Below are 26,318 nucleotides of genomic sequence, written 5' to 3' on the forward strand. Positions count from 1 at the left end.
GGCGGCGGCGGCGGCAGCGGCCGGAGAAGATGGTGGCGCTGGAGGTAGGAGCGGCCGGAGCGGAGCTTTATTCTCAGGTTTGGCACCGTCGCTGTCATTAGCGCCGCCTGCTCCCGCGGGCCCGCGGACCCAGCTGTCAGGCAAGGTACCATGGCCAGGGAGCGGTGGGAGAGCGAGGGTGCCCGGCGCGGGTGCCGCCCGGGACGGAGCCCTGGTCCTCGCCCAAGGGCGCTCCGGGGCGCGAGAAGCGCTGCGTGGAACAATGGTGCGGAGGAGCAGCCCAGCGGGCGGCGTGCGGGGGGCAATGCCTGCAGCCGGCGAGGCGGGGGAAGGGTTGTGGCAGCGATGCCCGGTGTCCGGTGCGCGCGGCGATGCCGGGCACTGAGGGCAGCCGGCGGGCCTAGTGACAGTCATGGCAGGAGTGCGTGTGCGTGTGTGCGCGCGCGTGTGTGTGTGTGTAAAAGGTACAGCAAAGGGGATGGCGGTAGTGGACCCGGACCCGAGGTGTTGGGGGATGAAATTTCCAGGAATCCCTGCTAGAATCCCTCTGCTGGCAGCTGGCTCTCCGAGAGAAAGACTGTGACGATGGAAACCCTGAGGAGGGCAGGACGCACTGGGTGTGCGGAGTGTGGACGGAAGCGGTGGGATAGGGGCGGGTTTGTAAAATCTCCTGCAAGTGTGCGTACGCGGGTGATTGCATCCACGCTCCCCGAACTATGCCTCACATCCAGACATCTGCCGGTGCCTGAGTTAATGTCACCAGCGAACACTGTGGGACAGTGTGTTATTTTGACCGTGCAACTCTGAGTGCAGACTCTGTTCCGCTCCTGCTTGTGGATGGCCCCGGGTAGGGATTCTCGCTTCCTCTTTCTCTGGCCTCCTGAGATAGGGATGTGGAAGTGGGTATGTCGCTTTGGGGCACAGGGCAAGGAAGTAGGGTAATGGTTACACCTTCTGGACTTGCTGATGTCCCAGGTTTTGAAGGGAGCCTCTGTCCTGTACTTGTCCCCAGCCCTTTTTCTGTGTGGATCTTGGACTCTCTGACTCTGCAATTTCTATTGTATTGTTTATCCCTTGTCTAACCTCTTCTAAAGGGAAGGGTCTGTAATGGTCACCTCTTCTCTCCCCTTCCCCACAACTTTGAATGCCAACTAGACCTTCTCCGTGTGCATTTAAGTGCGGAAAACCTATGCCTGAAGAATGTGTAATCTTTGTGTTGATTTATTTTACAATGAACTCTGGAGGTGTGCACAGAAAGATAGATGGGGGGCTTAGAAAGAAGAGAGATGGAAGAGGTGAGGTAAAAATGAAGAAAAAAGATCATACTGAGAAATATCTGGGGTCCCCTTGGCCAACATCACTCCGCCAGGGTGTTTTCCTTGAGAAATGGGATACTTTAAATCCACTGCTTGGTAGCATCCACACTTCTGGCTTTCACAATGGCTAGGTGGTGCCCGTCACTGGGGAACTGAAATCTCCAAAGACCCGTGGTGATGGGATCGCAGCAGTAAAGTCCCTGCTTTCCTATCCAGTGTAGCACACTAGTGGGAAATTTATTAAATGCAAGGCTCCCAGCCTGGGAGCTAGGACACAAATGTATCCAGAGTGTGTAGTTTTTAATTGTCTCTGTGTGATAAGGCTAGGCGTGTATAAGGTTTGGTAGAGAAAGATAGAAAGGGAGATGGCATATTTCTATGTGTCCACTGCAGCTTGACTCCCTCCTGTCACTATTTCCCCTGCAGTATTCATAGAAATAAGTGCACCTTTATGCTCACTATCTTGGTTCTTCTTTATTGAAATGTTGCATGACTAGATTAACCAGCTTAGGACACATTTTAGTCATAACACTTTAAATTCTACTGCATTGCTGTCAGAATACAAACTGGGTGCCCTGGTCCTCTTTGAAAATCCTGTAGCATTCAAGTCTATAGAAATAAATGTACAATACATTGGCACCAAAGGTTTCTTTTCTTTTTCTTTATTAAAAATTTAGGGTATTTTTTGGCAAAGCCTTGCATGATATAATTGTTACATTGAAAATAATGAATCTAGAGCTATTCACATATGTTTTTTCCTTCCCATTTATCTTTTCTTAATTAATGGTGATATATAGGCCAGGTGTTCTGGATGCTGTCAACATAAAGTAAATTTCCCATGTCCCTCAAGTCAACCTTCTAAAATTTTAATATAAGGTATTGGATCTCATCCAAGATTTAAGGATAGATTTATAAAAATGAATTTTGAATCTTAGTTCTTTATGCTCTTATTAGTTATGCCAAATCTCTTTCTGGGAAAAATACTTTTGGAATTTAAAAGGTATCCTAAGAGGTTGTTTTTAAAATCATCATCTTTATATTTGCAAGTAAAATCAGAGATGTAACTTTCTTAAAAGAAAGTTTAAGAATATTAAGAATTAGCAAGGTAAATAACTAGAACAATTATACAACAACAAAATTTATGACTCAGGAATTAGTGGTTTTGTTTCTACTGTAAATAGGGTAATTTTTAAAATTCAGTGCCTGGCTTTTCTAAAGATTGGACTGGTAAGGTTAATGATACAGCTTGAATCTGTAATTCAGTCTAGTAAACGATTGTACCTTTTGCTGTAGCCTGCAGCAAGCTATTTGTTTTGCATGGATGCCTTTTCTTCACTTAATGTGTCAATGCTTTTCTTTCCCATTTTTGGTCCTCTTAAAACAGTTTATTTTTTCAGAAGACTTGAAAGTAAAAGACATTTGAAAATTGACCTGTGGGGCCAAAAGGAAGAAACCATGAAACCATGGGGATATAGGGCTTTTATTCTACATGGAATAAGTAATTGAGAGAAGAGCAAGAAGTGAAATCAGATTTCCTTTTCAATACATTGAGTGAGAAGGAAAGAGATCGATGCATTGAGGGAATAAATGTGATTAGCGTAGAAAGGTCGGAGCCTGCTTTAGGAGCTAAGGATAAGAATCCTTTCCAAGAAGAGAGATTTGACAATTCAAGAGGAAGCTAAATGATGAAGTCTTCCAGAGGATGGAAAGATACTGGGGGGAACTTGACTTTTGAGACAGAGCATAGGAATTTTGAGGTGGAGTAAAAAGTGGCTACGCTCTTTTAGGTAAAGTCAGAAAAGCTGTGGGCAGATTGAGGCCAAGAGTGGAATGACAAAAACTTATTTGCATTGTGAAAATCTAGCGGTGAGACCATTGGAGTGATAAAAGATTAGCACCCAACTTTGAGGAACTCTTGTATTTGAAGAGCATGGATTTTAGTGGAACCAATTAGCCTTGTGTAATTAGGGCTTGACAACTACTTAGGCAGTTTTTGTAATGATGAGTATTTAATGTTGCTAAATTCTATGGTTCTTACTTCCCTTAAATTTAATGAAAATAGAAGAATGTTTACCTTTAAATTATCCTAATAAAAGACTCTACCTGAAGGATTATTTACGAATACTTGTTCAGGGATCTCTGAACTAAGTAAATAAGGTTTATAATAAAGAAAGGAAAAAATAAGGATTTTCAAAAATAAAATACAGCACCTCACCCAACACCATACTCTTCATAAATACTATATATTTGTCACATGAATAAATGAATAAATTTATTTTAGTAAGGTAGGCATAGTTTACGAGATCTGAAATTTTACAATGTCATATACAGTGGACGTTGAATGAGTTGTGGCCTGTACAAGTTTATGATACCATTAAAGTTCCTTTATTTATACTTGTTATATATATTGATGCTTAACCAAAAAATAAACAAAAAGCATGCATCAGTTTTTTCTTTCACAAAATAATTGTGTAGCCTTTAGACCCTTGAGTTATGGCAGTGGTGACGAACCTATGGCACATGTGCGGAAGCAGGCTGTTTGTATCATTGAAAATTCTAAGAGGTTTGCCATCACTAATTTCTGGTGTTGATTCCAGGTGGGTTTGTGGAACTTCCGTTGTGGTGACTGATGATTTTGAGGTTCTAACTGTGAAGTTTATTCATTTTTCAACAAATATTTATTGAACATCCTGTCTTGGTCATCACTATTCAAGGTGCAAAGAATACAGCAAAGGGAGAAAGTTTCTGATATTACAGAGATTTTAGTGAGAGGATACTAAAAATAAACAGATAAGCAAATACATAATATGTCAGGCAGTAAGTGCTATGAATAGTTAAACAGCAAAGACAGTAGAGCAAGACGTTATAGGATGCGATGTTATTTTATATAGAGTAGTCAAGGAAGGCCTTAAATAGAGAGAGCTTAAAGGTATAAAGGAATAAGCCATTAGGGGGTAATATGGTTTGTGTCTAGATGTTCCCCCAAAGCATCATGCAGTCATGGGGCAGGCTTTTCAGAGGTGGCTGAATCTAGAGTGTGTGATTGATTTGTAGTGCAATGCTGGGATTAAGGCTGCTAGCGTTAAGGTTGGGTGATTCCTGGATCAGTCCACTGATTGGACTGGCACCGCCCTAATCCCAGTAGACTGGGAACAATACAAGAGACATAGAGAAGCTTGTCTCGCACTCTCTTGTTGCTTTTGCTGCCTTCTGGCACCATGAACTGTTGCCCCTCTGCCATATGCCACACTGCCTTGGAGCCAGCCGATTATGGGCTGAAAGTTCTACAAACTGAGCTAAAACCTTTCTTCCTTTAACTTTGGGTATTGAGTATTTTGTCTCAGCAAGGAGAAAAGTAGCAATGAGAAAAGTAACTAAGACAGGGAATGTGTTTTTAGTCAGAATATCCACTGTGAGGGCCTCAAGTTGGAACATGCTTGGCAAAATCAAGAGACAGGAGGGAAGCACCCTTAGGACCTGTGGCTCACCTAGACATGTGTTATCACACCTGAGAAATGGAGCAGCCACTTAGGGAATCTGTGATATGATGCTTTGCCTTTTGGGAGTGAATTGGTCACCCAGAAAACTGCATCACCATGTATCATATTTGAGCCCATGTGTGAGTCATTGCTGGCTTTAGACAAAGGTGGGATGTTGTCAAGCAAATGTATAAGTTAGAAAACTTGAAGAACGAGGCTGTGGTGAAATACTAGTCAGCTGGAAGTAGTGCCTCTCTTTGGAACTGCTGCCTCATTCATCTGTGGTCTGAATCTTCAAGTATAGGTTTCTTTTGTTCCCCCACCTTTCCTGTCCCATCCTTAAGTGTAAGGTCCTTAAGGGTAGCACTCTGTCCTGTTCATCTGGATATATATGACAGCACACAGAAAACTCTACATTACTGAGATCATTAAGTACTTACTGAATAGAATGGGTGAGGCTAAAGCTCTTTTACCTTGACTTCTGCAGAGAGATTTGCAGAAGAGGACACAGAATCTCTACATGATGCTGAAGTGGTTTATGCATGCAGCCCCGGAGTCAAGATCATTGACTTGGGAGGCAAGCCCAGGAAGCACCAGAGAAAGAGTGAAGAAGATGAGCTGGGAGAAGAGCTGGGTTAATGAGCAGGCCACCGCTGAGCGCAATTGAGGCTTGGCGCTGTTGGTATCCTGTAAGCCATCAAGCAATAGTGAAACATGCACTTCCCTCCACTTAGCCTGGAGGCATTAAATCCTCAGCATTGTAGGACTACTCCTACTCCTCCAGAGGCAGCCGAACAGACAGCTCTCAGGTAGAGAGGCTGAAGGGAAGGCCTGGCTGGAGTGGGAAGCTGTCAGAGGATAAGACCTCTTGATCAAAGCTACAAGTGAACTTAGAAGTGGCCTGAGGGGACCTGGGGCCTCTGTTCTACATGACACAGAGACAGCCTAAAGAACTTTCTGACAGAAAAAGCTGGGCATGGTGGCACACACCTGTAATCCCAGCACTCGGGATGCTGAGGCAGGAGGATCTTTGCAAGTTTGAGACCAACCTGGGCTGCAAGTGAGCTCAAGGCCAGACTGAACTGCATAGCAAAACCCTGTCTCAAAAAGACAAAAAAAAAAAAGAATTTTCTGACAGATAAAAATTGCTTTGATAGCAGTTATTGGTGTTTTAGGGATTTGTATGTAACTCACAAGCTGGTTATCTGAGGTACAGACTATCTCATATGCTTGTGTGTGTATAAGGAACCCTCAATTGTAAGGTGGCTCCCAATTTTCCCGTGAAGGTTTTAAAAACAGATTTTATGTCACTTTGAATATGCAAATTATAGGAATATAGGTAAAGAGAAATGCTTTTACATTTAATTAATTTACTTGCATATATTTTAAATTACATTCTATAGAAATAATAATTTGTGTACACTACATCCATCCTAACATGTTATGGAGTAATTTATTCAGAGGTCTTACATACTTGTTTGACTTTAGAGTCTGTCATCACTGGCCACTTTTGGTACCATCTGGCTTGTTTGATATATATTACTGCTTGAATTTCTGTATGATGGTGCCGCTACAAACTTTAATCTACACACTCTGTGCCCATTCACATAACACAAGGACGTTTATTTTTTTCTTTCTTCCTATTTATGGCATCTGTAACCCAGCATTTTTGCATGGTTTATATAAGGACATCCAATACAGATCATCCTAAAGCTCCTCCCAAGGATATTTACCTAAATTGGCATTAACTCAGGGCCTCTTTTATTCATTCATTTGGTCATTTGTTGGATTTCAATCACACAAAATCCATAAGCATCCCTGTCTTGTATTGATTGAGATTGTTTCTGGCTGTCTTTTCCGGATACTTCAGAAGCAACCACAAAACGCATCCCCTTTCATGAAATCTGCAGCCTTCCCAGATAATCTTTTTCAGACTTCATTTCTCCCTTTAAAATCAGTTACCATCACATCCAGCGTTCAGGCATTGTTTGATTTTTCACTTCTGATTATTTTGGAGGTAATAGGCTTTTTAACTTTAAGAAGAAAGTAATGAAGAAAATGTTCTATAAAATGGGAGACTTCGTAAGTATTCCCACATAAAGCAGCTTTCTCTTTTCTGAAATATACTATTTTGCAGACAGAAATCACATCTTATTTTTGTATATGTAAAGTGATCGTGGGAAGTTGTCAAGGTATGATTGTGGTAAAACCATCCCTGCCCACCAAGTTTCCCGGCAGCCTCCTCCTCTCCTATTCTATGGTAGGTTAATTAGTGTACAATTAGTGTGAAAAATAGCAGTGGTTTTTTTTTTTTTTTTACAAGGGAGTTAACTGGCCATCCTTCCAAATAATGTATTGATTTATGTTTCTGGCTTTTGACAAATTTTGTTTCTAAAAATAAGTTCTGTATTTATTAACAGATACACACTATTTTAAAGAAGTATACTTGGCAAGGTGTGTATAAATTGTAGCCTTTTGGGGGGCAGGGGTACTGGGGATGGAAACTAGGGCCTAGCATATGCTAGGCAAGCTCTCTGTACACTGAGCTACATCCCAGCCTGATTGTAGCGTATTTAAAATGCAAAAGAAGAGCTTGTCATTTAAAGAAATCCCATTTATCAGAAATAATTACTTTTTAGATTGACTATCTGATGAATTAGGATTTTGACATCAGACTGTACTAAAGTGGATGATACCCTATTGCAAGACTTTTGCACATTTTTTACCATAATCCTTACTGACAATACAATTGATATCATAATCTGGCTCTATAGGTGAAGATATGTACACACATAGACACACACACCACTGAAACAAGTTTGATGCAGCAATATTTGCCTTTCATTATGTGTAATGCATTCTGATATTTTCTATCCTATTCTGGCTGGCTTTTTTCATGTTTGCCGACACAGTAAACTGATTTCAGCCCTAATATATCCTGACATACAGTGTAAAACACACTGCTCCATTGTATTACATTCATCAAAAGAATGCTTATTTTCTGATAGTTTGAAATAATTTCATGTCAGAAAGGTTTTTTTCCCTATTTGTTTCACATCATTAGCATATTTGGATATTTGGTGGTGTAGGTTTATGATGTCACAATACTCACAAAGAGAAATTTTATTGTTAAGTAAACACTTTATTTCTAAGAGAAGAAATTATTAACATGGAAATTGGAAACCACAGCAAGGGGGGAATGCACAGGTTCTGGAATGCTCCTTGAGCTTTCGGTGTTCAATCCAATTAGTTAATTCTAAATTTCAATCTCATATATTTCTTCCCAGATGTAAAAATGGTTTTTATGCCCACTTTTCTTCCAAATCACTTGAAAATATAAAGCTCCTTTTCCCCTGAGCTAACACCTGGGGGAGTCCTTTCTTGAAGGAGGAAGAAGCTGCTATATAGGTAGAAGATTTCCACGGAGTTGGATCATACGAAAGAAAGCCTAATGAATCTGATGTTGAAGTGTGATCGTGTCCTTTCTGGCTGTCTAGTTGTCTAGTGTAAATACCGTACACATCAATTTCTTTTTTAAAAACTCAGAAGGGTTCCCATCCAGTGACTAATAACAAGTTAACATTACACAGTACCAGGCAATATGTTAAGTATTTTGCACTATCCACATGACTGACTCACGTACGTCTCATAATGATCTGATTTACTCTTTAAGACCACATCAGGACCCTGGCATGGTGGCACATGCCTGGCATGGTGGCACAGCTTTTGGGAGGCAGAGGCAGGAGGATCACCGTGAGTTCGAGGCCAGCTTTAGCTAATTAAGAGAGGTCAAGGTCAGCCTGAACTGCATAGTGAAACCCTGTCTCAAAACAAAACAAAACAAAACGAGACCACATCAGGAGAGAACTTATATTGCATTGCAGTTAAGACTTTGGGGGTCTCAGAGGCTCTGTGACTACAGGGAAGAAGGGAAACTGCCATAGGTCTAGGGGTAGGACCAGGTCCTGACAGCTGCTGGTCCCTCCTTGTCTTCTGGGCGTGGTAGTAGCCTCCCACCCCACCTGCGCACTTGTTTATGACATCCTTATCCCACATGGGGTGTGTGTGTGTGCGTGTGTGTGAATTGCATTGCTATCTTTCCAGTTTTGGTACTGTGGCTTGGAAAGGACTCAGACTGAGTTAAAGTATGGTGCTGCCTTAATAAGCTGCCAGCAATGAACATATCTCCAGATTTGCCTGAGCCTCAGCTTCCCAGCTGTGAAAGGGGTATAAATAAACCTGGCCTTCTGATCTCTTCAGATATTCTGGAAGAATCAAATGAGATATAACTGTATTGTCTGTATTGTGCTTGTGATATGTTGTAAAATGTTGTATGTCTGTTAATGTTTCCCTCCTTTTATCCTTAAAATAAAAAAAAAAAAAACAAATGAGATATAAAAGGCTAAAGAAAAGTAAAGAGGGTACGCTGTTTCCTTCATAATGATGCTGAACAAAAATGATTCCCTGGATCCCAAAGCATCTCCTCCTTCTAAACCAGGGGTCAGCAGATTTTTCTCTATAGAGCCTGATAGTGAGTAGGTTTTGGGGATCATGTGGTCTCTGGTGCAGCTTCTCAACTCTGCTGTGATAGTGCAAAGTCAGCTCTAGACAGTATGTAAGCCAATGAGCATGGCTGTGTTCCAATAAAAGTTTATTTATGGATGCTGGAATTTGAATTTTATACTATTATCATGTACCAGGGATATGTACTCATCTTGACTTTCCTTTCAGCCATCTAAAAACTTAAAAACCATCCTTAGCTCCTTGGCAGTACAATAACAGGCTGTGGGCTGGTTTTGTCCCACATACCTGTGTTTCTTCACCCCAACTCTAAAATTTCACTGCACTTTGTACCACTTGGGATTCCAGCAGGTCGTGTTCATCTTTCCTATCTGCCCAGTACACATATATCCTGTACACTGAATAAGTACATATTGAATAAATGGCAGATATGAGAATATCCATTGCTTTTTTATGCAAAATTCTGCTTATTCTCTATCAAATTCCTGGACATGAGTGAGTGAATGTTTTGTGATTAAATTAAGGGCTTTGAGATTCCTGTATTAAAGTTCCCCCCATTAACCACAGAGGAGAAGAATGTCAAGAAAGAAAGGAGAGAAAACAAGCAGACAAAACAAAAACATTTTGGCATGAAAGAGCACAACTGAAATAACCAAATGCTTAGCTCTTCTCCCCTGGACTTTCTGTCACTACAAGGAACTCTAGAACAGCCTAAGCTGTGTCCATGCCAGTTAAACTGCTTTTTGGTATGCTTTCCTCAAAATTCAACATGGAAGCAAGAACCTGGTGCATTTGGCTATAAATAAAAAGGACTTAGTAGAATGTGCTTATTCTTTTAATTGTTTTTCCCCAATATGTATTCAGGAATCATATACATCTCTTTGAAAAGCAAAGCCTTGAGCACAGCTCTTGTCTTACTTCTTAATAAGTACAAGCTTGAAAGTTGGATTATGAAGAAATACATAAAATTTTCTCAAGATGAGATGGACAAAAAGGTGGATGGAAGATTAATACCAGGGCATGTCTGTGTGTGTTTATGTTTCTAAATATTCTATGATGAAAACAAATGTTCCTCAACTTATGAGAGGGTTGTGTCCAATAAACTCATTGTAAAAAGAACATATCATAAGGCAAGAATGCATTGTGTATGCTTAACTTCCGAACGCCTTAGCTTAGCAACGCAGCACATTGGAGAGCATTCATTGTTTCTCCGCGTGATCACATGGCTGACTGGGAGCTACAGCTCAGTGCTGCTGTCCAGGATCCGGAGAGAGTGTCATGCCTGTATTTCACTAGCCCAAGAAAAGATCAAAGCTTATCACTTCTGCTGAATACACATTGCTTTTACACTGTCATAAAGTTAAAAAATTTTAAGTTGAACCATTTTAACTCAGGAACTCTGTATTATCCTATAATCAGAAAATTTTGAGTATGTGCCTGAGTATACTTAAGGGGTTGGAAGAAAGAACTGTAGAAAATTGGGACCAAAATCCTTAATGGTGTATATTCTTCACTGAAATTTGTTAAGGAAAGGAGCAATTAAGTCAGCTTTCAATAAAGTACTTAAACATTTTAGTCTGTCAAACTATGTTAATTTGCCATAGCCTGTTAAAAAAAAAAGATCCACAGCATGTATAAAATAAATGTAAGTGTACTTTTGACTTGAATAAATTGTTATTGCCATGGTTAATGAGGTCTAGGCCTAAAGGCAGAATGTTAAGCCAGTGTTAAAAGTGCATTATTACATTTAAGTCATGCAAGGTGTTTGAAGGCTGCTTGGGAGGAGTAGAGGATGAGAGGTTCAAGATTTGTTCCCTATTATGTCTAAGCTCCTCTGTGTGAGACAAAACATAGTGCTTTCTGCAGTGCAAAGGCTGTTTTCAAAATTACTCTTAGTGGATGGATGCAGAGGAGCAGGGTGGGGGTAGGAGGAAAGGCAGGCTTGTGTGTGTGCGGGGGGGTAATTATCCATCTGTCCACTGCTTCTTATGTGGCATGGGGCTCCCTTGATGAAGACAGAGAATGAGCTTATGAAGGCAGATGATTCCAGTTTCATTTATTATGTTATCTGCACATAATGTTCTCAAAAGTAAATCTTACCTTTTCTTCTTTTGGGAGTTTAACTTGCCCCTTTCTTACCACCCCCTTCTCCTTCCTTCCACAGGGGAAATTACAGTGGGCTGTTTACATCTCACTATTTATTTTGATCGATCTTTGTAATTCTGCAGGTTTCCAGCAAATATCTGGTTATTACTGATTGTCCATTCTTAGGGCTGTGACAGGAGTGCTGCTCAGAAGGTCTACATTAGTCAAGATTTATAGATGTCATAGGTCAGACTCTGTAGAAGTAGACCCACAGTTCATGTGTCCATGAGCTTTTTTAGTAAGGAAATGTTCCCTAGAGAAACTGAGAAGAGAAGGAGAAAAAAATCAAATGAAAGTGTGATCTCAGTCAAAGTGCCACAGAGGGTGACTTCAGCTTGATCTCAGGAGTGCTGGAGTGTAAATCAGCCTCAGTGTTATATCTGCCCAAGTCAGTGGGTTTCCTGTTCATACTCCATACGTATCAGCCTGGCTAGGGACCCAGGAAGAGGCATTTTGAAAGGTGCCGGCGGGGTGGAGGTGGTGTCATAATTTCTGAATTATTTCTGGCTCTCCGCATGAAAGGACAAAGCTAGGGCAACCCTCCTCCCCCAAATACTATAGGTGCTGGCAGTTGGATGGGAGAATGGGGACCTTGTGGAGGCCCGCAGAAACACTGACATTTTCCACAAGCAGACCAGTGACCCCTCTTTAGGATAGCAGGCAGGGAACCTTTGAATTGCCTCTCTGGGAATCCCAAAATACCTGTCTTTTTCCTGAATAGCTGCTGGATCTAGTGATAGGTGTGTCTTGTGTGGAGCAGAGGGCTGGAGATCCAGCTGCTCTGATCCAGTAAATCCTCTGTTTCCAGAGCCTTCTCCATGCCATTCTTTGCTAGATATGTGTCCCTGGGGTTTTACAGTTCACTCAGAAATGTATTAAAGTCTCTTACTTATGGATATTCTCTCTTCTGTTCTCCTTGTACATCTATACCTGATCTATGCCTTTACTTGAGATGAAAAAGATAAAAATATGTGTAGTCTGTTGGCACCTTTAACTAGGTGCCACTCAAAACAAAAGCTAAAGGGGAATCTAAAGTATAACTGAAGTAGAAAGTTAGGGCTTGGAATGTAGCTCAGTGGTAAAATGTTTGCCTAACATGCATGAGGCTCTGGGTTCAATCGCCAGCACAGCCAAAAAAAGTAGAAATTTAAAATACATTATTGTGCATGTGTGCTTGTGTATGTGTGTACACTTGCCTATACTTAAACATATATATCCTGCAATTCCAAAGATCAGTACTGCGGTTGGGAATTAACTAATCTAAGCATCATCTAGCAAGTTACTGTATTAGTCAAAGCAAAGAGTTATAATCTGTCATTAGCTGGGTAATATGAACTATTGTTGATATCATTAGACTAAGCAAGGGCACTTCTCTCTTCCCCAACGTTTTTGAATATCATCATCAGATGAAAATCAGCAAATTTCTGATGGCAGCTTGAACCATGGCTACCATGTTGTCAAATCAGAGTTCATCTTTGGAATAGGACAGTAAACAGAAACTGTCCTGGTTACTTTTTTCTCATTACTGAGACAAAATACCTGACGCCCAAAATTAAGGGAAAAAAGATTTATTTAGCTTACAGTTTGTGGAGGTTTCAGTCCATACTCAGCTGGCTCCAAGGCAGAGTGGCACATGGCAGAGGGCAATAATTTGTGGTGGCAGAAGATAGGAAAAGCAACCAGAGCAAAAGGGAGGAGTGGCGGCAAGCAGCCTCTTTCCCTCCTCTACATTGTATGCAAACTACCTGCCCCAGGGTGGGTATAGCACTCACATCCGTAATTCCAACATTGGACCATGTATCAATCATAAACTCCGGAAGCCCACCCCGTAACTGCATGAGGCTTTGGGGGAACATCCAGATACAAACCATAATAGAAACCTATGAACTCTGACACAGTCTGAAAGCATTGTTTTGTTTAAAGAACTTCAAATTTAAAAAGCTGCCCTCTAGGTATACGAAATGATTGAGTGGGCTAGACTCAGTGAGGTGCAAATAACAACCATCTTTAGTTCTCTCATGGCTCCTTTATATCCACTTCATACCATCCATTGGTTAGTTCTCTTAGATTCCCCAGTTATTCTTAAGTGATCAAAAGTCAGATGCAATCTGTTAATCATATAGTATTATCTAGTGTCATAATAAAAATTCCAACCCCCACATCTAATATTTGATTCTTTAAAATTGCAATATGACTTTAATATAGGAAAGAGCAGGAATATCAAGTGCCTATTGACTTCTCCCATATCTGAAAACCTATGTAACTAGCACTTGGGTCAGTATCCAAAGTGTCTGTTCCCAGGAGGCTCTTCTATGTTCCTTCTAAGTAGCTATCAACCACCACCCTAGAGGTAACCACGCGGACCTCTATCGCTATACAGCAGTTTTGTCTGTTTTTAATTTTATATAAATGGAGTTACACAGTATTTAGGGTTCTGTGTCTGTCTTCTTGTTTAGTATTTAGAGACTCATTCATGTTTCATATGTACCACTAGTTCTTTCCCTTTTATTGCTATTTAGTAATTACTCTGTGCATATGTTGAGTTTATCCTTTCTTCTATGAAGGACATTTATGTTGTTGCAATGGGAATATTTTCATACGTGCATTTGGGCACACATATACACTGATTTCTGCGAGGTGTAGGCTCAGGATTGGAATTGCTGGGTCACAGGTAAGTGTGTGTTTAGCTTTAGAGATAGCGCCAAGCAGTTTTCCAGAGTGGTTGTACCGGTGTGTGTTCCCAGCAGCAGTTTACGAGAGTTGTGGCTGCTCCACATCCACAGCAGTGCCTGATATCCTGCCATTCATTTAGCTTTAGCCATTCCAGCAAGTGTGTAATGGTGTTAAACTCATCACATTTTGAACTTCGCCTCGTGCTGCTCAGGAAGGCTTCCGCAGGGCCTACATTATGGCCACACAAAGCACATACACTGTGCTATTGGCAGAAGTACCTTTGCTCCAAATGTAATTCTTCTCTCAGTTCACCCTGCAAGCTCTGAGTAGCCTTTTGATTTCTCCAAGCAAGATGCAGATACTGGCAGTGGGGTCCCATTAACTCTGTGTTAGGCCAGTGTTAGGCTCCTGGAGTTTCTCTTGAAGGCTTCTTTACTTGGTGTCTCCTTGGATGATCATAGCAATAAACCACAGACAGGGTGGCTTAAACAACCAATTTATTTTCCCACAGTTCTGGTGGCTAGAAGTCCAAGACCCAAAGTGTCAGTTGTATGGTTTCTCCAGCAGCCTCTCCTTGGCTTGCTGATAGGACCTTCTTGCTGTGTCTTTTGTGTTCTTCCCTCTAACTCTAAATCCCTTGTGTCTCTTCTTTTGCTTGTAAGGACACCAGTTATACTGGATTAGGGTTCCACCCTTATTATTTCATTTAATCTTAATTATATTTTACAGGACTTACCTTCAAATATAAGCACACTGGGGTTCCAGGCTTCAGCATATAACTTTTGTGGGTGGCACACTCCAGTCCATAACACTTTGGTGTGTTTGTGGGTGGAGCCCTCTGCCAACTCTCCAGCATGTGAAGGAAGCACACAGCAGTCACTTTTGTTAAATCAAAGTATAGTCAGTGATGGTTTAAATTACCAGTTGGGAAGATTTTTTTTTATAATACAGTAGAAGTAAAACACATACAGAAAAGTGTATAAAGTTTATAAATCTCAAGGAGATGGCTTGACATCTTTTACATACATATAAGCCCATGCAGCTACTCCAAGTCAAGATGTAGAACGTGGGCAACACCTAAGATTTTCTTATATTTGTCCCAGCGCGTCTCTGTTCTGCCTTCCCCAGAGGTAGCCACTGTTGTGACTTCTATCATTATTCATCGATTTTGATGATTCTTAAACTTCATATGAAGAGAATCATGGGATTAGATTAGCTTTCCATGCACTCTATCAAAATACCTGAGATAATCAACTTCCACAGAGAAAAGTTGATTTGGGCTCACAGTTCGAGAGGTTTGAGTCCATGGTCAGTTGACCTTGCTGCTTTGGACCTGTACCAAGGCATCATGTCATTGTGGGAGCATAGGGTGGAACAAGGCTGTCTGCCTGATGGCCAGGAGAATTTAAAAAAGAAGACAGAGAGGAACCTGGGGCCCCACAATACTCTTTGAGGCACAACCTCAGTGACCTAACGACCTCGCACCAGCCCACTTCTTAAATATCCTACCACTTCCCGCGCCCCCACCCTAAGGACAAGCCTGTAGGACATGACAGTCATTGTACACTCTTTATGTGTGTTTAGGTTCTTTTACTTGACAATTTCTGTAAGACATATCAGTGTTATTACATGCATTTACTCATTGTCCGTTCTCATTACTGCATGACACGGAGTTGTACAAATATACAATTTGTTTATCCATTCTCCTACTGATAGACATCTGGGTTATTTTCAGGTTTTGGTTATTATCACGAACAAAGCTACTTCTTGTATATGTCTTTCTGTCCTTTTCATATTTCTTAGGTATTTAGATAGGAGAGTAGCTGGAACCATCTATGCCAACTGTTTAACTGCTTTATCAATACCTTTCAGTTCGATGTCACCTTAACACGTTTTCTTGTTTTTTTGTGTGTTTGTTTTTGTGGTCTGGAGATCAAACCTAGGGCCTCACATGATAGGTAAGTGGTCTGTACCCCTCAGTTACCCTCAGCTCTTTGACATGTATTACTTACAACTCAAGGATAGATGTAGGTAAACAGGCACTGTTTTAATGCAGTGGTTTATTTTTATTTTATTATCTAGCTCAGTTAACTGAATATGATTTTGTTGCTGTGTGTATCAAAGGTAAACGAGGCATATGCTTGTGAATTCACTGGATACTGAACCAGTTATTCATACATATTTGAGGAATGTTTTTGCCACCCTCTGTTAAGCCAAGAGCCGTCTACTAACAAGCACCTTGTGCTGTTTGTTTTATCTAAATCAGCAAGGTTACACATTCAGAATATTTTCCTTAAAATAGTTTTGCTTAGCAGAATAAACCAGTGAATATTTTAGTTTTAGCCATTAATAGAGTTCTCTTCTAACCCAAATATAACAGAATGCTATAAAGCATCTTTTGAAAACACCTAGTAACAGTGACATGGCAGACATATAGGTATTGTTTACTATAAACGGTGTGAGACACTGTTCAAAGCGCTTAATGTACATTCGCTCATGTAGTACAACAGCTCTAGAAGGGCTGCTGATTTGTCCAGATGAGACCACTGAAACACAGAGCGGCTCAGTGATTCGTCCAAGAGGCACAGCCAGTAGGCCACACTGCTTTTTAGTTGACTCTCTGCTTATACATGGGGAAGAAGGGTGTGGGAAAGGACACTCCTGCTTTCTCATTTCTTAGACACTTTCTCAATTTGAACTGATGTTAAAATATTTATTATTATTTTAAAAGATTCTATTAATCAAACACTTAAAGCTGTCACTGTCTTCAAAGCTCATATCAAAAGAATACTACCCTCCACCCCCTTTCAAGCCTAGAGGTCAAACTGGACATCTGAGGGTGGTTCAGAGACACAGAAAGAGAATACTGATTCTCCAGATCCTTTGAGGGCCGAACAGCTTCCCCTGAAGGGTGATCCTGAGGGAGGGTCGTTAGCCCCCGGGGTCCTTAGCCTCTGGGATCTGAGTTCTGCTCCTGTCTAAGCACTGACACACCATTGCGTGCCCTGGGGCTGGCGGGAGCAGAGCCCTGCAGCTCTTTTCCTCAGGCCCAGGAGACCTGCCCTGTCCCTCCTCCGCACAGTATCATTACGCATGCGTGTGTGCTGTGGGAGGGGAGAGTGCTAGCGTGTGATAGGAGGATCCTATCATGTGCACGTTGAGTCAGGAAAGGCAGATGGGAAAGCATGCACCAAGGTCTTGGGAAGGGAAGGAGGGGCCTGAGGGGATAGTGTGGGTCCCTGGCTGGAGTCTGAGCTGTGCCTAGGCGAGCAGGACCCCCAGGCCACCTTAGAAATTTTGCTTTTTAATCTGAAAACAATGGGAAACCATTTTAACATTTCACATAAAGAAAAGACACGTTCAGATCTATGCTTTTCTTCAGTCCTAGGTTGGAAAGTGGGCAAAAGGGAAAATGCACGTAACACATTTTACAAAATGGAAGGTTGTTCCCTTTAAGAAGCATTACACAGCTGCAAGGGGTAGTGGAGGTTTGGAATACAGGTGACGGAAACCCTGGAGAGAAGTGCACAGCCTGGGAAGGCGCTTGGCAGGTAAAGCTGTCAGGATTGGGTGTGGGGCATCAGGAAACAAAGGCATCAGGACAGACTCCCAGGTTCTGTTCTGTGCTTCAGGAGGCAGGGGGTTGCCATTCACTGAAATAAAGGGTGGAAATTAGAGGAAGACCCAGTTGGGAGGGTGCGTAGGAAACATAAGAAATTGACTTCAAAGAAAGCATGAGACTTGCAAGGAGGAACCTGAGATGGGCTCCTGGCTATAAGATCTAAAACCCAAAGGGGGTTTGTGAAGCAGAGGTTATGCTGACCAAGCCTCACAGAGTGGAAATCAGAGTCGGTGACCCAGCTGGATGCCTTAAGCGTTGGGAGACGAAGTACTTCCAGGAGGCCACAGGGATGTGGATCAGAGCAGGCAGCCAGGAAGGAGGCTGGTTGCGTTTGCCCTTGTTCTAAGCTCCAGACCTCTCTCACTGCATCTGGGGCTCTCCGTGGAGTCCTAAAACTGTACGATTCTATAATAGCTGGGTGGTCTTTACCGCCAACTTGAAAACCTTGTGATTTAAAAGTGATGGTTCTTGCCCACTGTGAAATGAATAGGTAGGTTGAAGAGAGAAATGTCTGAGCAGATGTGGCTTACCAGTTTCTAGGTATGTGATCTTTTTATCTTCAGCATGGGTGAGTGGCATGTGTAAATGTGTATAAATGTACTTCCAGGTAAACCTGGTTAACAGTAAAGTTCACAGCATCAGGTACATATTCATCCTTTACAGCTGTGTCCACAGCACTTGGTGTGTCGGGACAGCTTATTAGAGTACTCCTTGTCACTTCACTGTGAAGTTAAACCCGCCTATGCACTCCCACCCAGTCTCCATTCCTTTTCCTTTCAATTTTCCCACGGCCATTGTTCTTGGTGAGAAATGGGAGGCCATGCACCTATGGGCCAGTGATTGTGAAGAGCTAGGAGAAAGGCTTTACCCAAGTTCTTCACTTTCTGGCAGGTGACTGGCCCTTCGCCTTGTCGCTCGGAACTGGATAGGCAGGTACAGGGGCTGCAGGGTAGCTCAACCTGGGCAGCGGTGGCCAGAACTTGCCAGCCCTCCACTCCTGGGCTTCAAACACTCATTATCAAGACCGTATCTCCGTCTCCTAACAGAACAGCCACCAAAATCCCAGCCAGCTGGTTACTCTTTTGATTAAAAAGGACTAATCACAACTTTACCGTTCATTCCACACCCTTCATTTGACTTCCTGGGAAACAATGCTGTTAGAAACATTTTGAAGATTTTTAAATACTCCATTGTTTTTTGTGTGTGTCTGCCTTTATATGTCTTTGTGTCTACATCCTACATTCTGGCGCATTCTGGACACAACTTTTACGGTTCAGATATTTGATGAGGTTTGTTTTTCTGTTTAATGGTGTGTGTATCTTAAACTGTTGCTTTTGTGACCTTGAATGATAATTTAAGAATAAATTTGAGGAAAATATAGTCAGGAAACTTGAGAAAGAGGTGATTGACTTCAGTTATTGTGTACCCTGAAGCTGCCAGATAAAGATCACATGTAATATTCAGAATTTGGCCGGCCACTTTACTGTGGTTTTTAAAGCACTTGCCATATCCAGCTACTTTGCAAAACGCTGATAAACTCTTGGGAAGACGGGTGCGCTTTTATGGCTTGACTTTAAGAGTAATGATTTATGAAACTTAGATGCTTTATCTGAGGGAGGCAAGGAATAATAAAATACAACAGAGGCAGAGCTGCTGATTTGAGAAGCTAGGATTTGCTTTCTTTACATATACTTTGTGAAAGAAAAGGTTAAGATCAATGGATAAGCTTTCTAGGGTGGAGCCTGTGTGCTTTCTGAACCCAAAGAGGAGAAAAAGCTATAATCCCATTAAAATGTCTTGCTGTTAATGATACCCCAAGGCCCAGCTTTATGTATTTTACTTGATGAGCAAAGCTTTGTACTGCTGTTACTAAGGCACTGGGTCCTGTTAGAGGAGTTCTGAACATTAAGTAATGTATTTCCCACAGAAGCAGTGAAAAGAGATGCTGTAGGCAGGACTGGCAGCAGATTAGGGGGCTGTGTGTCTTCTCCCTGAACTACAGGTGACTGAGACCAGCCTGTATTTCTCTGTGCCCCAGGATTTATGCATGCCAAGCCCTGAGATGCCTAAGGAAATAGTGTTAATCACAGATTGCTGATGCTGTCTATGTGGATCTACTAAACCACCTCCTTCACCCACCTCCTACCCTGGTATGAATGTCGCCTTCAAAACTTCATGTTGAAACTTAACCCCCCTATATGTATGTTGATGGGTTTAGAGGTGGGGACTTTGAATATAATTGGGATTAAATAAATTTACCAGGGTGGGGCGTATGTCTTGTAAGAAGAGGAAGAGAGGCCTGAGGTGATGCATACTTGGTCTGTCTTGCTGTGTGACATCCTCTGCTGTGTCATGAAGAAGCTGAAAGGCCTTCACCGATGCATGTGCCGTGTGCTTGGGCTTCCCAGCTTCTAGAACCATGAGTCAAGTAAGCCTCTATCCTTTGTAAATTACCTCAGCTCTGGTATTTTGTTAGAGCATCAAAAAATGGACTAAGATACCTCTCAAATTTGGAGCCTAATGAGAAATAAAAGCTACGTGGAACAGTATCCAACACCAGACATCAGAAATGGTCAGAGACAAATGGAGCTCTGTTAATTATAAGGGCAGTTGGAAACTGTGTGTTAGGTATATGACTGCCTACGACTGCCCAGAATAACATCACTCGTGCTCTCAACCCTAGCGTGGCAGAGGCAACACAAGCCTGGTAACCCAGCTTGCAGACCAGATAGAGAGCAGGCCAGAATGCATGGTGCTGTGGGCAGACAGAGATGAAAGACAGAGAGGACAGGCCGCAGCCAGACATGCCCAAGATTTCCTAAACTGTCTATGAAGAGGGAAAGTTGAGGGGTGGGGTGCAGCTAAAGAGGCCCAGGGCATTGTTTCATGCAAATCCTCTGTGGGAACACCAGTCGAAAGCAAGCAAGTTTCTCCTGAAACTGCCCAGTGGAGATGGAAAATGATGATCTGCATACTTGCAGAAGAAAACAGGTTTCTATGCGCTCCAACAACAACGTTTTACAAACAGCACGTGGTGCCCCATGAAGATGTACAATTATTATTGGTCAGTAGAAATTACATAATAATGGCATATGCATGGTAGAAAATTTATCCACTGTACATAAGCAAAATAGAGAATCGATGTTACTCATTATGCTTAATCCTCTTGGCATTTCAGTATAATCTTTCTCTGTGTGTGTGTAACAAAAGTACAAAATATATGCTGTTTTGCATCCTGCTTCATTTCACTGAATATAAATAAGTTTTAATAAAGCTAGAAAATGATTCTTGCATGTTTATTAAAATAAACCCTTTCCTACTTTCAGCTTGCTCATATATATATATATATATATATATATATACACACACACACATTATATATATATATATTTTTTTTAAAAAGGTCTGGTTTTCAACTGATTATAAGATTGGTGGATGAATGTACACATATTTGAGATTTAAAATAAAGCATTTATGGTGTCAATGTGTATCTGTCAGGACTCTTAGACACAAGTGACAGACAGTGACTCTGGCCGACTGAGCAGAAACCTCAGCCGCTGGAGATCCGTTGGGAGCACTGGGGAGCTGCAACAAGGCCGAGCTGCCTGGAACAGTGTCCAACACCAGACATCAGAACTGGCCTGGTAAGAAAACGCCCCATCTACCAGCTCTCAGTGTGCAACTTCTGTGTTGGGACCTGAACTCAATCACAGCTTCCAGCTCTGTCATCACCCAAGGCCAGTGCCACCACCACGCAAGAAGCTCCTCCCTCCTCTTTCACATCTGGAGCTCCCACATCCGCCCCTATCAGGGCTGCCTTCTGGGCAGAGCTCAGCTCTCCCCCAAGCCTCTTTCCTAGCTCCAGGTGAAACTGAATGAGCAGGTACCTGTGTTCTTCCCTCTTGCTTCAGGGAGGCATTCTTGCCTCATCCACCCTGGACGGGGTTAATGTACCAAACACACAATGCTGTTCAGGCCATGGTAACCGAGAGAAAGGAAAATGTTTTGCATGTGTTGTGTTATTATGAATCTTTGCCTATGAATCCTGATGTTTTCAATAACTGACCATTTCCTGTCCTGATCATGTTTTTGTGTGTGTGTGTGTTATTGTTGTTTGGTTTGGTTTGGTTTTGGTTTTTTGAGATAGGATCTTGCTCTGTGTTCCAGGCTGGCCTTGAACTCACTATATAACCCAGACTGGCCTTGAACTCATTAGAATCCTCCTGCCTCAGCCTCCTGAGTACAGAGATTACAGGCTTGGCTACCACACTCAGCTTCTTGATTACAGTAGAGAAGTTGACTTTGGTTTTGTTGCCTTGTGCAGCTTAAGCAAGTTACAGTCATTTTTACCTGCCTATCCCATAGGACAGTAAGGATCAAAGATTAAAATGTGTTAGAAAAAAATAAAGAACATAGCTAAATTAAAATTGTTCAACTCCTCAACCAGTTTCTTTCTGTCTCCTTTCCATTTCCACCTCCATCTGACGTGCTGTCCTGAGGGTTACCACGTACTTCTTCCACTGGACTCTGTCAGGACAGCTGACACTTTTCTCATCCCCGTCTCCTACTGCTGTCCCCACACGGACTTTAGTCACTTGCCGAACTACAGACTGTTTCCTCCGTCTTATTCCCTGGGGTTGCTTCTGTTTCTCCTTCAAGCTGTCATCCTACTGGTTGCAAGTAGGAGTCTTCCTGAAGCACAGCTCTCATTACCGCCCCTTGCTCAGAAATCATCAACAAGAGTTCCCTGCTAGTCCCAGAATAAGATCTGTTTGCAGGGCACTTTACCATGAAAGTCTCATTAATGACTCTTCATCTGCGTCTCTCGAGGCTCTCAGCAGACATTCCCAGCTTCCGCTCCGCACATAGTCTTCCCCCACACGAGCTCACCCGAGGCTTTGCACAACCCAGGCTGTGCTATCTCTGGAGTTCTTTCCCCCACCTTCGTCTGTCAAACATCAAAGACAGTCTCCACCCATTTCTTTGTAAACCTTTATTGTACCTGTAATGGTTTCTCTTTTTCTTTACTCTGTTTTATTGAACTTTTCTCTTTTGACTTGATCACACTAGCAGATGTTTATGTACCAAACCTTTTTAAAGAATCAATTTCTGAGTGCATTGTTGTAGTTCTCTAATTTACCAATTTGTACCTTAATTATTTCCTTACTTTTATTTCTTTGAGTTTCTTCTGGGTTTTTTTTTCCAACTTTTCTATCTGAATGCTTATTTATTGTTAATTTTTTTGTTCCTTGGTAAATGTATTTAAAGCTATATTCTCCTCTACTGCTTTAGCTATCTCTCCAAATCTTTCTCAGGTAATGTTTACATTCCAATTCAGCTCTAAGTATTTCTTCCATTCTTCAAGGCCTTGTAAATATTCTGTCTCTTTCCTAAAACTTTCCTCATCATACATGTAGGACTCGTTTCACTCCACCATTCCCGACTTTGAGAATTTTTCTATCTTATATCTGCCTTATTAGTTATTTGTGTGGGTTTTTTTAAATCTCTGCTCTTAAAGTGTATCTTTTGAAAGAGTGTAGGAGCTATGATTGTTCATCTCTTCAGCTCTGGCCCCTGCTATGCAGTGCAACAATAAGAAGTGGTCATAATTAATACATTGCCTGATGCAAAAAAAATTTTTAGCTCCCTTTATACTTAATAAACAGTACATAACAATCCACAAGTATTTGTTAAGCTTATTTTGTTTTCAATTCACTGTGCAAAGTTCTGTGGATGCATTCAAAAGAGCTTAAACTCTGGAGATCTGATCCAAGACATGACAAAGCTGGATCTCTGTAGGACTTCTTAGAAACAGAATCTTGTAGTGAGAGCATTTGTCATATTTGGATGGGGAAAGCCAAGCCGTAGGTGCCAGAATTGTGATTGAATTTGGCTAAAGAGGAATTAAACTGATTGAGAACTACAGCAGAATTTTAGGAGATGGCCAAAAAAAAAAAAAAAGAAAAAGAAAAACCCCCAGAGCTAGTGTCAGCACTGAAGAATACTAGCCTAGGAATGGTAGGTGTTATGGCTTATACCTAGATGTCCCCCCAGAAGCCTCAGGCCTCATAGGTGAGGCTTTTGGGAGGTGACTAGATCACGGGTGTGAGATACTGGATCAGTCCACTGAATGGTTTAGTATTGTTCTGGGTGTGGGCGATGGATTTGCTGAAGAGGGAAGACCCACCCTGGGTGTGGATGGCGCCCACTAAGTGGTTTGTAGCCTAGATGGAATTTAAAAAGGAAAGAAGAAGGAAGCCTACTCTCTCCTGCCCACTGAGCTGTGAGCTGTTTGTCTTCTGCCCTGCCCCCGCCATTCCATCCTGTGTTGGAACCAGCCAACTGTGGACTGAAGCCTCTACAAACTGTGAGCCAAAATAAACATCTCCTCCTTTAACTTGTGTGTGTCGGGTGTTTGTCCCAACAGTGAGAAGATAACTAAAACAGTAGGCAGTCTTCTGCATGGGACAGTATCCCTGGAGATAAATGAACATTGACAGTAGTCATTTATAATTAGTAGGCATGTAAAATAGGCATGCAGAAATTCACAGTTTATTCAACAAATATTTGTGGAATATCTGATCTGTGCGATATTAAGTGTCCTAGTGATATGATAGGAACCATGACAGTTCTCACTTTCATGAAGCTTATATTATGGGGCGGGGATAGTAAATAGACTAATAAGTAAACATATGTGATCATGTCATGTTTTTAAATTGCTCCGAGGAGAAATACAACAGATTAATGGCAAAGAGTATGACATAGGAGTTGCTGTTCTGGATTTGGTGGTCAGAGAAAGCCTGCACATTCGAGCAGAGGCCTGATGGAGTGAGGAAGCAAGCCCTGTGACTGTCCATGGGAAAAGCCTTCTAGGCAGCGGCAACAGCAAATGCAAAGGCCCTGAGGCAGAAGCATGCTTGGAGTTCTTGGGTTATGTGAAAAACTAAAAGTACATGGTTTGAAAATGTTAGTCAAGGATCAGCTCAGCCTCATACGGCCTTGTTTCTTCCCTGTCCCGTATTTCCTTCCTGAGAGTTGTTTTCTACCCTGACCCCCTTGCTCACTCGACAGTGGGCTTTGATACATGAACTGTGCATCCAGAACCAAAGGGAACTCAAGATGAATCAATCAGATTCTTTTTCCTGAGAAAAAGGTGGGAGACTTTATAAAGTGATTGGAGGCCTGGTGGGAGTGGGCTGGACCAGCCATGTTTAGCTTATGTACATAGACAAGTGGTAAGAGAGAAAAAGAGAAGAAGCAGGAGAAGAAGAAGAATGAGGCATGAAGAGGAATGAAAGACCATGGATCCTGAGGAAAACATGTGTCAGTATCCGGTTCCAAGCCTTCCTGAGGCCCAGCTGTACTTCCTGCTCTTGAATTCCATAAAGCATCCTTAGGACAGCTTGAGTGAGCTCCCATTCCATTCAACCAGTGGGTTGCAGAATCAGACACGACAGTACCGGGTAAGAGACATGGCAGTGAGGCTGCTGACATTAAGGAGGGCAAGGTCACTGGGACTGAAAGGGGACGAAAGACCTCACAGAAAGCTTATGGGCCTCAAGATATGGTTGTCATGTATGGAAGTATTTTTGGTTTTAATACTTGTTTTACGACCAACTGTTCCTGTTTTTAAAATTTTGAGGTATAACTGAGGTCCAATAAAATTCACCTATTTAAAATTCACCTATTTAATTTTCCAAGTTTGAGAAATTTTGACCCGTGCATGCAGTTTTGTGGCCTCCACCACCAGTGAACATACTGAACGCTTGTCATCCCAGAACGTTCCCTTGAGCCTTTTTGTGGCCAGTCCCGTCCCTTCCTCCCCTGGCAACCCCCGATCTGTTTTCTGTTCTTATGGTTTTGCTGTTCATTAAAATTTCACAAAAATGAAATTGTACATTGTGTAGTCTTTTGTGTCTTACTTTATTCACTTAGCATAATACTTAGAGATTAAATCCTTGTTGCATAGAGCAGTAGTTTGTTCATTTTTATTGCCAAGTCTGTTCTATTACCACAGTTCATTTATCCATGTGCTATTTGATGTGCATTTCAGTTATTTTTCATTTTTACTCTTATGAATAAAGCTGTGAGGAATATTTCCATAAGATCTTTGTGTAGACGTTTGTTTTCAGTTTGGGGGAACAAGAAGGAGGGAGGAGAATGAGACATGAGGGGAAAGAAACAGATTTGAGAGACAAGTCCTTAGGAGTAAAGTTGCTAGAGCACATGTAAGTACATTCGAGGGGGTGTTTGATTGATTGATTGATTGATTGATTGACTGATTGATTGCAGAGCTGGGGATTGAACCTAAGGCCTTCACACTGAGCTATAGTCCTACCCCTTTTTTATTTCTTGAGAGAGGGTCTCACTAACTCACCCAGACTGGGCTTAAATTTGCAGTTATCCTGAGTTATCTGCAGTTATTTGCAGAGTTATCTAGAGTTTGTACCACCATGCCTAGTTTTGTAAGTACAATTTTAATTAGAAAGAAACTGTCCATATTAGGGTTCTCCAGAGAAACAGAAATAACAAGAGATGTGGGGGGCTGGGGATTTAGCTCAG

The 26,318-nt window shown here is 41.8% G+C and overlaps 1 protein-coding gene across 3 annotated transcripts in view; it reads left to right on the forward strand.

Annotated features, from left to right (window-relative positions):
* The window catches only part of Apba1 (amyloid beta (A4) precursor protein-binding, family A, member 1), a 203,794-nt gene continuing 177,476 nt past the window's right edge, over positions 1 to 26,318 (forward strand). For 2 of the 3 annotated variants that reach the window (XM_013516352.1, XM_013516353.1), the window contains exon 1: positions 7 to 145. The gene's annotated coding sequence lies outside the window, so the exon portion shown is untranslated. Of the gene's footprint in view, positions 146 to 26,318 lie in introns of all 3 variants that reach the window. The other variant, XM_005388560.2, reaches the window with a different exon arrangement.

This window comes from Chinchilla lanigera, unplaced genomic scaffold, assembly GCF_000276665.1.
Source record: "Chinchilla lanigera isolate Chin_1 unplaced genomic scaffold, ChiLan1.0 scaffold00033, whole genome shotgun sequence".
In the NCBI taxonomy this organism is placed as follows: domain Eukaryota; kingdom Metazoa; phylum Chordata; class Mammalia; order Rodentia; family Chinchillidae; genus Chinchilla; species Chinchilla lanigera.